This window comes from Armigeres subalbatus, chromosome 1, assembly GCF_024139115.2.
Source record: "Armigeres subalbatus isolate Guangzhou_Male chromosome 1, GZ_Asu_2, whole genome shotgun sequence".
NCBI classification, from domain to species: domain Eukaryota; kingdom Metazoa; phylum Arthropoda; class Insecta; order Diptera; family Culicidae; genus Armigeres; species Armigeres subalbatus.
In genome coordinates, this window is record NC_085139.1 from 27,412,625 (window position 1) to 27,427,482 (window position 14,858).

The 14,858-nt window shown below is 42.5% G+C and overlaps 1 protein-coding gene across 2 annotated transcripts in view; it reads left to right on the top strand.

Annotated features, from left to right (window-relative positions):
• Positions 1 to 6,493: 6,493 nt before the first annotated feature.
• The window catches only part of LOC134223037 (facilitated trehalose transporter Tret1-like), a 45,020-nt gene continuing 36,655 nt past the window's right edge, over positions 6,494 to 14,858 (top strand). The window contains exon 1 of one of the 2 annotated variants that reach the window (XM_062702185.1): positions 6,494 to 6,646. The gene's annotated coding sequence lies outside the window, so the exon portion shown is untranslated. Of the gene's footprint in view, positions 6,647 to 8,165; positions 8,411 to 14,858 lie in introns of those variants that run through there. The other variant, XM_062702191.1, reaches the window with a different exon arrangement.

Consider the following 14,858-nt stretch of genomic DNA (forward strand, 5'->3'; position numbering starts at 1 on the left):
ATTCAATCTGTTTTTGACTCCTGAGTTAATCAGCTTGATCTCCACGTTGATTAAGGCAATTGGTCTCATAGTTCCGCTGACCACGCTTTCTTCGGTATGGGCCTAATTCGGTGTACCTCCATTCTTTCGGAATCTCTTCTGTGACAAACACCCTACTTAGCATTTCGCAAATTTTTTCTTTCATTGCCGAACTTTATTGCTTCAACACCGCGTACGATATTCCATTTATACCAGGCGCCGAGTGCTTCTTCCTATCTTGTAGAACGGACAAAACTTCTTCGTTCTTGATTGCCATTTCATATCCTTCTAAAGTTCTTTCCGTAGATGCCGTTGGTAGGACGATTTCACGGAATTTATCTCCAAAATAGTGATCCATGAACGTTTCTCCCTCATCGCCGGTGAGTTCGATTCCTTTCCGATGCTGTGTCAATTCCTTTGACAATGTTCCATAGCTGTCGGGGGGCGTTGCCTCGTCGATTTTGTCCGTCATTTCCTTGATGTGTTCCCGTTTGGCCTTCCTTACCGCCTTCTTAAATCGCCTTCTTAAATTCCTTTTTCAGCAGTAGGTAATTGGATTCCGTTTGCTGTGTATTGTAGTCCCTGAGGGCCTCCCGTTTGCTTGCATACAGATTGGCGATCTTCTAGGACCACCAGACTTTTAAAAAGTTAGCCTTTTTGTTTTTCAGACTAAAAGAGGCTTTTTCTACAGCCTCAGCGAAAACGGACACCATCTCTTCCGGTGAGTAAATGTACTGCGGTCTCATTTGGTTTAGCTCCTTGATTAGGGGATCTTTGTTGTACCTGATTATAGTCCTTTCTACTATCGGGATGTTGCTGCTGATTTCCAAAACAATGCTCATGTGGACACTACCGAATTCTTCTTCTTGGATATGGAAAATTTAATATATTTTTCAGCCAATCCAATCGAAGAGGATGTCCAGCGCTCTAAATCATTTCATTCACACAGATCTGATGAATGTGTATATCTATTATAAAAATTTTAAATTTCCAATGTGTTCTTTAAAATAAATTAAAAAAAAATTAAAAATTATTTTATTAATTTGGATCGAAAGATCTGACGACATAAACAATTAAAAATATTTTGCTGAATTTTATCAGCATAATGCTGTCAAATCTTGCAACGGCCAAACCAACTGAATTTTCAGCAAACTTTTCGATTGTGCTGATTATCCAGCAAATAGTTGGCAAATGAAATGTCAGATCACTTTGCCGAAATTTTCAGTAATTTCTTTTTGCTGAAATGATTGCTGATCATTCAGCTCGGCAAAATTCAGCAAAATTTTGCTGATTTTCGTCGAAAAAAAATTGGTTCGTACGCATAGAGCTCTTCTCGTTTTTCTGGTTGTCTTATACTTTGTATATTATGTTGTGATCATCTTTAGGGTTTTGAAGCCCATTAACAGTATTGGACGAATTATTCTGGATGTTCGTTGTCGTAGTTCTTCCTTCAAGTATTTTCTCGAGCTCCATGCCAACCTCGATGAGTAGTTGGTCAGTTTCAACCTCTGATCTGTCTAGCTGCAATCTCTCCTCCAGTTTTCTCCGCAAAGCCTGTATTGCAGTCCTCCACTCGTTCCCACAGCAAAAGTGCATGATATCTCTTCTCAATTGCGCGATGAACCAATCGAACTCTGGTACCCTGAAAGTATTTCCATCGTTACACGACGGCAAACCTTCGTCAACCGAGCAGCTATCCCTCCGACTGAACGGATCCGTTCCGCACGAGTTCCGTTGTGTCCCTCCGTTTCTTCTTATTCCCCATCCGTTGTTGAAACGACGTGTAGGTTCCTTGGCTCCTGATGGTTTGGGCACTGCTCCTCTGCATGGGGAGTTTTCCACCCCCACATGCGCTAAATCCGGATATTCCGACTCATCCAGCAGTCTTTCGTTCCAATTTTGCGTTCTCGGATAGTCCTTTTCTGCTTCGGCGTAGGGCACTCGTTCCCGCTGCATTTTCCGGATGATATTCATTCTCCTTTCCCGTTCCGGACAACTCCTGTTGTTGGCTTCGTGATCTTGCTGGCAGTTGATACAGTGCGTTGGTCCATTGCACCCGTCTGCTTCTTCATGCCCTTTTCCACACTTTGCACACTGTGCTTTTCCTGTGCAACTTATCTTTGTGTGCCCGAATCTCCAGCACGATACACAGTTTTACCGGGAAAACATATAGCACGGCTCGGAAATTCACCGTAAAAATCTGTACCGATCTGGGCACATCTTTCCCTTTTACCGTCACCTTCAAAATTTTTGTTTTTTCCAGATCACCCGATGTGTTTCTTCTCTTTATTCTCTCCACTTTGAAAGTGGCACTTTCATCACCCGAGCACTGGAAGTAATACCCGTATTGATTTCTTCCTCTGTGAAATCCAGCGGCACATTCGGGACGAAAAGTATAATCTTCCTATGCATTTTTGGAACATAAAGCTTCAGGTTCTTCGGTGTCAGGTTAAGGCCGGTCAGATGTGCAAAATCCTCCACGCTATCCAAAACCAGCTTGAAACGGAACTTTCCAATTTTCTGGATTTCCTTACACTTCTTGAAGCCTTCCTCGTACAGCATTTTTCCAATTGCAACTGGGTGGTTTGGAGTCGGTTTGTCATAATCGACAGGTTCTAGATAAACCACATCTCTCTTGGTGATGATGGATTTGGCCGATGGATTTGATCTTCCTGATGCTTCCTGCCGTCTTCCTTCTGCTCCTTTTCCGATTTTGGATCTTGTCCTCATCCCTTGGCTGTCTTGCGGCATTCTTTCTTTATCTTCCACACTGTACTTTCTTATCAAAATTTCACTTTTTTTCCTGCTCTTCTTTTCACTTCACTTTAGGTTAGGTTTTTGTTTTTAGGTTATCACAGCCGGTAGATTTTCCCAGCCACTTTCATCAGATATTTAATATCAAAACAATATATTCCATTCGCGACCGCGACCGCGAACGTTTTCCGGTAATCCGACGATTTTTATTTTCTTTTTCACTCGATTTTTATTCAATTTTCACAAATCTTTAAATTTTGTAGCTTCCTTCCCATTTCACTTTTCACTCCGAACTGCTCTTCCATGCTTCGATCTCTCCCTATCTCGTTGGTTCCTTTGATATCAAGATGTAGAGAATCGACTGTACTTCGGAAGGTAGGCTCTTCGTGCTTTAAGGACATAAAACAAAGAAGCCACGCAATGGCAGCCAACCTCCCCCCTCTCACTGCCTACCCCTTCCACTCACCTCACCCTGCGCCAGGTGCTACCAGAGAGGAAACTTTCTAAAAACGTATTTTGAAATACACTACCCTTGACCGAATGGAGACATACTGCTACTGGCAGAAGATGAATATGTCCTCTTCCGTTTGGAACGGATTTTTCTGCCTATATCACTATTAAAAACTGTGTTTAGTGAATATTTTCTCAATGTTATCAGATCAAGTTTCTTCTTCAATTTCTACCATTCTTATTAGCACAATATTTATCGCCCGGCTTTCACTGGCAATTATCAGCAGTTGCACTTACACTACAATTCTGAAATAAAAGTTGATTGAGCACTACATAACAAACTAGCACGAACCGTTCTTATTTTGGCGAAAACTTATTGTAAAACCCGGATTTGTGCAGTTTTGCTTTGACCGAAAATTTTGTTTTTCTCGCATTTTGCAAACCCACGACGATAACTAACACCAATCGCGAAGCTTCGAATATATGAGATTTATATGGCAGTGTTACCAGCAGTGATTTTGATAAATATTTGTAAATCAAACATATCCATGATTAAGAGTCGTGGGTTTGAGTCCCATCGGAGGAAAGTGGTTACCTGCAATACATTTTTGAAATCAAAAATCTTCCACATAATGTACATATTCTCATCTGAGTTTTTAGAACATACTTAATTAATGCCCAAGTCGGGTGGTCCAATACCCGGAAAATAGGCAATTATTTTTTATTGCGAGTTGCGTGCTCTTGCCTACGCAATGCGGTCGGGTCTGAGCTTGACGGCTGACAGGCAAATAGTACACACAACCTCTACTTGATCAGTACATTTGCTGATGAAGAATGTGTGTAGCTGCCGAACAATTTAAATACTCACGCTCCTCTAATGTGAACGTGTACTACGCACATGTGGAAGTGTTGGCTTGACAAATGGATTGTTAGTGCTTCGACTATGCGCTCGATTTGGAAATCTCGGGCTCATTCAGTAGCCGCTAAGTTACGAAGGCCGACGGAGGTCCTTCTTGGCTAAGTTGGTTAAAAGCACCAGTCTAGCGTACTGAGGGTCGTGGGTTCGAGCCCCTTCGAAGGAAAGTGGTTATCTCCAATACATTTTTCAAAACAAAAATCTGACACATAATGTACATATGAGTTTTTAGAGCATGATAAATAAAATAAAACGATAATCAAAAAAAGTTTTCCAGATTCTGACTATCAGTTTGTGCAGAAAAGTGACCAGTTTTCCAGGCCCATCTTGATGAGCTCAGCTCCGATATCATCTTTACCAGCTGCTTTTTTGTTCTTTAGCTGTTGGATGGCATCCTCAACTTCTCTCAAGGTGAGGGCTGGTTGGCTTCCATCATTCGCTGAAGAGACGTAGTCATCTTCTCCGCTGCCTTGACTCTCAATGCCTGTACTCTCAGCGCCTTTTATTTGTTCCTCGACGTGCTGCTTCCAAATTTCGATCACCACACATTCGTCCGTCAAGATGCTCCCACCCTTATCCCTGCACGAAGCCTTTGCGAGATGCGTTGAGGTTCTGATAGAACCATAGAGCTTGCGTGTTGCTTGAGAACGGCACAGCTGTTCCATCTCCTCGCACGCCGCTTCTTCCAGGCGACGATTCCCCATCTGAAAAAGGCAGGAGTCAGCGCCTCACACTGCATTTTGAAGACTTGATTGATAGTTGTAGTAGATAGATAGATAGTATTCTTTGTAAAGTAATTTTCCACAAGAGATTTTCTTCTCAATTTTTTCCAGACTGAAAATATGGCTCTTAGCTTGCTGCATTCTATGAATTTGGAACCCCTAATTTCAAGTTGGGTAACAAAACCATGCTCGCATTACCGATACACCGCAATCAATGTCAAAGTCATAAAAGACCACCAGTTTGCTGTACAGCATTCTTATCAATACTGTCAGGAAAATTAAACTCGTTTAAGTGTCTCATTTCACTAATCTGATTAGAATTGGCGGCCAAGTGTAAAAAGCAGTTAATAAACAGCACACTCTGTCTACTAGGAAAATGGCGCCAAGCAGATGCGTTCAATACGAGTGAGTAGCAATGGTGCTACATATTGCAACACATTACAACTTCATTATCCGCTCCTTTCTATTTTGATGCGCAGACTGAAAAATTAATTTCTCACCCGACCATTATGATAATGTAATGGGTCATGTCAAGTTGCATTATGCATAAATAGGGTAAAACGTCCTATCGTTGTGGTATGTCCTAATGTTGCGGTAGTGTTAAAATAGTCCATTCTGGATATAATAGCATTAAAAACAATTGTGGATACGCTAAAACTCGTCGAATTACCGACTAGAACAGCTTTTGTTTGACAAAATTCCGTTCAAAATTATGAAAAATCAACATTTTTCATTAAAAATTTGAATCCTTTGAGCCTATTATTGCGGTAGTGCTAAGGTCCTATTGTTGCGGTATCGATTTCCATAAGAATTGCATGCAATACCGCAACAATAGGACTGACCTTGGAAAAATGTCGCAACGATAGGCAACTGCGTCCTATTATTGCGGTAGTTTGTTTTTATTGTGATAAAAACAAAACAACATAAGTTTAGCACAATTGACGTAATATTTACGAATCTATAATTAACGAGCAACCTATTCGACTACTGCAGTGTGGAAAAAGTCCAACAGGTAATTTTTAAAGAATTTTCGAAGTCAATTTTGTTTTGACACGGTGCTTAACCCCTCCATAATAGGTCGTTTTACCCTACATGGCCTTACATTTTAACTAATGGCTACTAATAATTGCACACGTTAGCTGTGTAGCGACTGGCGACTAAACGAATAATAAATGTCAAGCATCGTTTCTTTTTCAATAATTCGCAATTTAGAGAAAATTATATAAAATAACGGACTCATCTGCACGTAACGCTAAAAAAAAAAGATTCGTAACCATTTTTTCGGTTTTAACTGAACGAATATAGGAAATGGAAGTGCATCTGGAACACTTCGGCTGTAATCTAATAAAAGGCACATCAACACAAAACTGCGAAGCGTATTGATCAATTAAATAATCCACAATAATTGTCTACTGACCTTTGCGGTGTCTGTCCCCGATCGCTATCAGCAAATTTGTTGTGAAAGATTTGTTCTACAAACAAAAATATTCGATTGATTAGAGCAAAATATCGTCGTCACCGTCAAACGATGATACCAATTATATGCCAATAGGAATTAAATGTGTTCATCGAAATTAGCCGTTGACTAAACCTACTAAGCCTCTCCGAGGAAAGCTGTAGGATTATTTCCGATGCTCTTATCGCATTAAAAACATTGCCCATCGTGAGCTTAATTCAGGAACGTGCTTTCGAACCGTGTCAGTAGTAGTCTGATTACATTCGGGAAGCAGTCAGTTCTGGTTTTAAATTAAATCGAGGCTTCCCATTTTTTCAGGTGCTTTGTAAGGTAAGTTCTGTCAGATAATATCCTTACAAGTTGAGTACTTTAAAAGTGTCATAGGTTTCCTTCATGTATAAAAGTTCGAAGGTGTTTCTTTAGACAGTTTAAAAAAAACCAAGAACCAATTTACTCTACCGCCGCTTATCACTTGAGCGACACCTCGCATATGCTCAAATCCGGTTCAATGCTTGGATGAACCTAAATATTTTTAGCTCATAGATGGATCAAGTATTTCACAATTGTTGTATTGTCAATTGTATGTTGTATGAAAATATGTATTTTGGTTATTTAAAAAAGCGTAGCCATCCCTTTCAAGAAAAATAACAGAATTGTCTTTGTGTTTTATCCAAAAACCGTATCAATTCATGTGGTATTTTATTTTGAAAAACAAAAAGGGAACAAGTGTGTTCACTTTCCGCTGCAGTTTTTAGGCGTGAAGTCATTCGCCAAGTTATAAAAGTTTCCCATTTTTCGTGAAATTACATCGATATTAATTCATGCATAACTAAGCATTAATAGTGAAGGTCAATAAGCATTTATAGTACAGTGCGCCAATTTTCGTTAACCTTCCGGTACTCGCGTGGTCCTAGATCACTCAAACAGTCCCGCCACTCTTGTGAATGATAAGCGTGCTTTTTTCGAAGGTGTTGTACTTTTCAAAACAGTGCGAGCCCCGAAAGGTTAATAGATAGATCATTCACATACAGCTATTAATATTGCGAAGCGTTTGAGGTCTCTATTGTAATGCCAACACTTATTTGACAGAATTAAACAAACTGTAACTCAAATGCCAATGTTTCGTTTTCCATTCTATCAATTGTGAATTGTTGCGTCTGCCTATACTAGGATTTCTGTTACCCGGAAGAATGTGATTAACCGTCCGCAAATCACATTTCAATTGAGGCAACTTTTTTGCAGCTTGGCGTTCTACGAACGCACGCGGTGAATGACTGGGAGGGAGTCTATCAAATCACTGTGGGACAGCATACTTAAATACGCGTTGGAAGCGTTCGTAATTCAGCGGTTTTCTCCAGCTTTTCCACATTGCAGTATGCCACTCAGACCAATCCATGAAAGATCCCCTTATAGTATCTCAAGAACAGCTCAGACTAATTTAGTAGCAACATAAATCACTGCAATCAGTATCTCATTCTTGAGATGATCCGCACAGCAACGCCTTATCACAACCAAATGAAGAGCACTTAAACCGTAAAAAAGTCGGAATGTTTTCTCCACAATGGTGTAATTTAAAGCCGTATCTCTAATCATCCACTGACCGCTGCTGGTCAGGCCAGGCCAAGCCGGGCACGTTGTTCGTGAGAGAATTTGCATCTGTTTGTTGTCAATTTCCCCGTGCTTGGGGCGGGAGGTGGCTTCTGGCGCGGGCGGTCCAGATCATTCCATTGTGCAGCTCAGCAGAGCAATCAAACGGTTCGCGATATTCAGGTGATCAAGTGCTCCCGTTGGAGGTTCAGTTTCGTTGTGAACATCCAGGAATAAAGATCCCCAATGTAATTAAAGCGAAAGTTGGACGGAAGTTCAAAGTGCATTACAAAACTCTACTAGTGTCGCATGATTTGTGTGGAATATGTGTCGACTGTTGATAACGAAGTAGCGTAGTCATTATAATATCGTTGCGTTCTTCAAGCATTGTGTTCTGGAATAGTGCAATTAGAATTTGTGACAGTGTTTGCAATTCTGAAAAGGAAAGAATCATATTTCTTCAATTTGAACGTGACTCAAAACAACTCGTAAAATGGATCATTTTAGGTAATTTCTAAAGTTAATTTATATGTGGACTAGCCTGTTATGAAGTAATGAAGATCATGACCGGTTTTTCTTACAAAATTATTATAAAACAATCATAAGGAAGATAATTACTAATACCGAGACAACGCAATGTCTATTTTAATCAATGTTATGTTCTCTCTTAAAATTGTTAAAAAATATATAAAAATGAGAAACTTTTATGGAAAAATAAAAAAGGTTTTTCTTACTATGAAATCTGGAAGCTTATGAAAATTGTGAAGTGATTGTAACAGTATTTTTTTTACTAAGGATAAAAGTATAATTATAACGCTTGCCTTGAAAAAAAATGAACTATCAAATTGATTAGTCACATTGCGAAATGTAACTACATTAACGTCATACTGGAGAAATCGGTTGCCGGTATGACGTGTTACCCGCACATTCTTTTATGCAATTATTGCACACTAATATTTCAGGAAACTTTTCTTTTTTCCTTCTCATATTCATTCAGTCTTGAAATGCGAGTTCCCTGCTCAAAAATTTTACAAAAAATAAGAAACAAGCCCATAAACATGTCCTTTATTTGTTTTTGATAGGTTGAAAATTGAAGCATGAGTACAGAAGCAGCTACGAAATAATTTCCCTGGGAAAGGCTTGTTTCACATTTTTCAAATAATTTCTACAATAACTGCTTGTGTACATTATTACAGATATACGATCATAGGCACTGTATGCAATTAGCGTTCTTAAGCGTGCATGCATTCAATGGCACACAATTCATCTGTGCTTGATGGTTGGGATTTTTGTGTACCATGAAGTCACGTATTACAATCAGGTATTTTAATTAGGTTGATTTGCTAATACAGGTGCTTTTGTATACAAAAAGATTCTATTTGCATCCATTTATTATTGCACAGATATATAAAGGTAACGGTTATCGAGATACGAGACACGATAATTATTGCTTGACAGAAAGGCGGACCGTTTGGTGAAGAGATTCTTGGATTGACAGTATTTCCGAAACGATTTGGCTCCTAATCGATCCAGATTGCGAACTCGTGCATTGCCCCATGCAGGCTTAGGGGCAGGTCTGTGAAGAAGCATGTAGTCCGAGATTATTTGATATTAATTAAGGATTAAAAAGTCAAACGTTTCGTCAATGTTTGTTAAAGTGTTGATACTTTAACGGCCAGTCGATCTGCACTGCGTACTTCATAGAGCTGAAAAGAGATGCAAACTTCAACGAAAGTTTCCAAAGCCGGATGATCAGCATCCAGATCTATCAAATGCTTACGAGCTTTGGATGTTGCATATTTGAGAAGTGCAATTCCATTCAACAAAAGTTAGCTGAGCAGTCATCAAGGAGTTGCGGTTCAACACCGCATTAATTTGCATCAGACGATGCGTACTCCTGCAACAAGACCACTGAGGAGATGGTTCGCGGAGTAAGAGCTTCAACATTTTTTTAACTTAAAATTCATTTATATTCTGTTTTTGTTTTTAACATTATTTTTACATTGGTTGGCCGCTCGGCCCTTCAATTTTAGTTTTCGTTAATTCTGTTCTATTTCAATAGTTACAATAATAATTTGATAACCTAGATTGGAACAAGCGCCCTAATCGCTTCTTGATCCGAGAAGGCGCAACGAACCCTAAACTTTTCCTTACATTCACCAAAGCGTTCATGTAAGGTTTTTATCCCGGCCAGACGGTGGACCTCAGATATTCTTGTCCTGGGAGGGGTATTGAGGATCATCCTCAGGAATTTGTTTTGGACCCGTTGAAGTTTGAGGTGGTGGGTTTTAGCGCAGCTCTCCCAGACCGGCATGCCGTATTCGATCACAGGGAGGATGATTTGCTTGTAGACAGCAAGCTTATTTTTCAGGGACAATGACGACCGGCGGTTGATCAAAGGGTACAGTAGTTTCAACAAAACGTTACACTTTGTCACCGTTTTGTCAACCTGTTGCTTGAAAATAAGCTTGCTGTCGAGGGTCAAGCCAAGGTAGTCGGCCTCATTGGCCCATTCCACAGTCGTGCCATTGAGGATGATTTTACAGTCCCCAGGCGGAACAAGTTTAGGAGATTTGGAGTGGGGGAAGATGATGACCTGGGTCTTCGCCGCGTTGATACAGATCTTCCAGCTGGTGAGGTACTCTGTCAGAGCATCCAGGCCTCGTTGGAGTTTTGCCACTAGCGCTCTGATAACTCTACCGTTGTAGACGATGGAGGTGTCATCTGCGAACAGACACAGAATGCCGCCTTCTGGAGGTTCTGGCATGTCGGAGGTGAACAGATTGAAAAGCAGGGGACCGAGGATAAAGCTATGTCCATTTAGAATCCGGAATCATTTATTGTATTGCAGCGGCACCGAAAGTGTCCTTTTACAGCGGTTTGTCTACCTAGGCGCCCATATGCTGTGGTATGAATTTCACGAAGTTTCGTGCAGCGTGTCAAAAAATATTCCAGATGGAAGCCGAAAGGAGAGAAAAAAGTCTGCACACCCACGTTGATAATCCTGTCATCGACGATGGAACCTACGTCAAAATGGATTTCGGACAGCTTCCTAGCCAAAAATTCTAGATGGTGACGGCACGAGGAGTAGTTCCTGCGAAGTTTAAGTTTGCTTTTTGGACAAACTTGCAAAAAAAACGGATGATTTTGGCAAGGGATATGTAACTGTGGGGCATAGACCTAAGTGTTTGTGACGAATAAGACGATGGACTCGAAGCTGTACAAGGAGGAATGTCTCAAAAAACGCGGTCGACCTTCCATAAAGCCCATAAAGGTCCCGTAAAGTTTTGGCCAGATTTGGTGAGTCGCCACTACAGCCGGGAAGTCATCCAGTGGTACCGCGATAATAACGAAAATTTCATCGATAAAAACATAAATCCACGCAACTGCCCACAGCTCCGGCCCATTGAGACATTTTGGGCAGTAATGAAGCGAAAGCTTAAGAAAAGTGGAAAAAAAGGAAAAACAGCTCGGGACGCGACTCAGATGACCAAAATGTGGAACAAATGTGCCAAGGAAGTTGACTCCGGAGGTGTGCAACTTTTGAAGAGAGGAATAAAGAAGAAGGTGCGAATTTTCACTAGAAACAAGAAGAAATTATTTGTATCAATAATTTTTCCCTAAAGTACAGTGAATTACCCTTGTTTTGATGTATTAACCTTATTTGTACGTCAATCCGTTACCGAGATACAGATGATTTTATTATTCCGGATTCTAAATGGACATAGCTTTACTGCCCTGGGGGACGCGTGCGACGATGTTGTGCGCATTGGAACTCGCTCCGCTGATTGAGACCTGTTACCGAATACGTTAACAAGGAGTCAACTAACATACTTCTTCTTCTTCATTGGCATTACATTCCCACACTGGGACATTGCCGCCCCGCAGCTTAGTGTTCATCATTAAGCACTTCCACAGTTATTAACTGCGAGGTTTCTAAGCCAAGGTACCATTTTTGCATTTGTATATCATGAGGCTAACACGATGATACTTTTATGCCCAGGGAAGTGGAGGCAATTTCCAATCCGAAAATTGTCTAGACCGGCACCGGGAATCGAACCCAGCCACCCTCAGCATGGTCTTGCTTTGTAGCCGCGCATATTACCGCACGGCTAAGGACGGCCCCATAACTTACATACCCTAATTTTGATTAAAAGAAATACCATTGTGAGATTATGATGTAGTACCCATAAGGTGGAAGACGCAGGTATATTGCCAACTATTTGCGTATTCCACCTTGAAAGTGTAGATACTAATGCGACGCGTCAACTCCACCCCTACGAGCGAAGAGGCGAGTAAAAAGGCGTTTAAGGAAGTTCCGGGGCGAAAGGAGGAAGAAGAGAGAGAAAGAGAAAAAGGGTGAGGAACGAGAAAACGGGGAGTTTTTTGGAAGACGTTGATGAGTACGGACGCAAAAAAAAAGGTGAAGAAAAAGCGATAGTTGGAACAAGTGAATCTCGGTGAAGAGCTCGGTAAAAATAGTCGTGATTCCGGAGAAGTCTAAGTCAGTAGACCGTGATCGATTAGCCCGAATTCCTGCCGTCCGACATTGCAGGTGTGGATAACGAGGTTATTTTTAGAAACCAGCTACCACGTGTCCCTAGCCATCGGTGGTTGCCGCCAGGGTCCTGATTTCCGCATGCTAGTCGTTTCCGTTCGCCATCGAAGAACCCGGAGCTGGCTTATTCAAAAGCCGACTATCTGCTGACCCGAGTTGGTCAGAGAACTGCTGACAGTCTTTTCTATTCGATTGGGGCCAGCGCCCTGCCATTGGTGTGGGTCCGATTACGTGCCATACTCTACCGACGGACCCAACCTAGTGCCTCTAGCATCCATCGACCTGAGAGCTACCATCCGTCCAATCCAAGGCCAACATCGAGTACACCTCAGGCCCGAAGCGCCGAACGGAATTTCCCGGTGCATGACATCGCTTCAAGATCCGTAGTTTCGTCTCCACATTCATCCCGGCAGTGACCGCCGACACGTCTGTTCCAGCGTCGAACCAAGTCAGATCCTGCCCTACCGAGGCCCCGTCCTCGGACGCTTCGAGATCCGTAGTTTCGTCTCCGCAGTCATCTGGGCAGTGACCGCCGACAAGTCTGTTCCAGTGTCGAATCAAGTCAGATCCTGTCCTACCGAGGCCCCGTCCTCGGGCGCTATTTTTCAAGCCCAACACGAAGAGATTCCGCTGCTCCTAGGATCGTACATCGCCAGAAATGGACACCAGAACGACCTACCAGCTGACCTCGCCCGGCGGAAACGCGCCAATCCCCAAGGTATGACAAATGCAACAATCGGCCGCAACGATACTAATCTCAAACTAACCACTAAACCCAAGATGAAAAGAACTCAAAAATAAATAAGTAAAAATGTATTAGATTTCAATCATTTCAAGTACTAGCCCTGTTGTGCATGGGATTTCCTTGGCTCTGTGTTGTCCTCTGATGTACCTTTGTCTGTGTGTCCCCTAAGCAGGTTCAAGCCGACCCTGAGAACCCCATACGAGGTGAGCTAGTTAGGGACGTTGGGACGTCCACCCCATAGACGTTAGGACGTCGAAGGAGTAAGTTTCAGACCCGGAATGTCCTTGCCGACAGGTATTTGTTTGTACACCAGGCCATCATGCCATACATTGTCAAATGTCTTCTCGACATCGAGTAAGGGCATGGCGGATGTTTTTGAGACAAACTTGTTCCGTCTGATGACGTTGGTAACTCGAGTCAGTTGGTGTACAGTTGACCGACCGCATCGGAAACCAAACTCCTCGAGCAAGATGTTGAGATTTTCGGCAGACTCAAGTAAACGGTGATGAACAGCTTTTTCGAATAGCTTGGATAATTCTGAGAGAAGGCTGATGGGACGAAAACTTTTGGGGGAGGAAGGATCCTTCCAAGGCTTCCGGATGTGGATGACTTTCGCTGACTTCCAGGGCGATGGGAAGTAGCTGAGCCGGAGACACTGATTAAAGATCAGCGAGATGTGCTCGAAGAACGGAGCACTCATGTGTTTGAGCTCGAGATTCGGGATGCTGTCGAAGCCTGGGGCCTTTATGTTCTTCTATGATTCAATATAGGCCGTCAATTCAATGCTCGTTGACGGCTGCTTCATGCAACAGTTGATATTTCGTTGCCGGAAAACTCATGAGGCAAAACGCCTTGAAGCTGGCAGCTCTTTGGGAACATCGCACCACTCGTCGGCGAGTCAGAGTTCTAGTATGGATAGTGCGTGGAGACGCGTAGTACATTGTAGGTTAGTCCGCTTAGGGCCTTTTACCTCGCCAAAATGTTAGATGTTTCATCAAAATGTGAAAATTTCGGTTTTTCCAACCTTCCCATATTTATTATGACACATTTGTAGCCTAACCTACATAATGTTAGGTCAAGTTTCGTTACGGCCATATTAAATAGGGTAAATATGACGGAATACCCAAAAGGCGTTTTGCCCCGGGGGGCGTTTTGGGGCCTCTTCCCCTATCGATGCTTAGGGAGTTGCTTACCTCCCGTGCCGTCGGTATATGTTGCTCTTGGTCCACCGAGATCGTCTCCCCGATGGAACGCAGCTGCCGATCGATTGCTCGTAGTCGACGTTGTTGTCCACGCACCTTTGGAACCGGCCCCAGTCGACTCGGTGGTAGTTTCGCCGGAACTGCTGATGCCGATTGACCGAGGAGCCCACTTCCGCGTCCACCGGTTAGTGATTCGAACTGACCTCCTGGTAGACGACCCGCTGCGAGACGTGGTCATTTATGTTGGTTATGTATAGGTCGAGGGTTGCGTGGACACCGGACCGACTCAGTCGAGTGGGGGAATCCGGGCTCAAGATCGTGTAGTGGCCTTCCCCCATGTCGGTATTCCACATGGTGCCGTTTCGATTGCCGCGCGCGACTGTTGCCCTAGGCTTGATGTTTGGCATTCAGAGCTTCAACATCGGTAGATTTCTGTGGCACACATGTAAG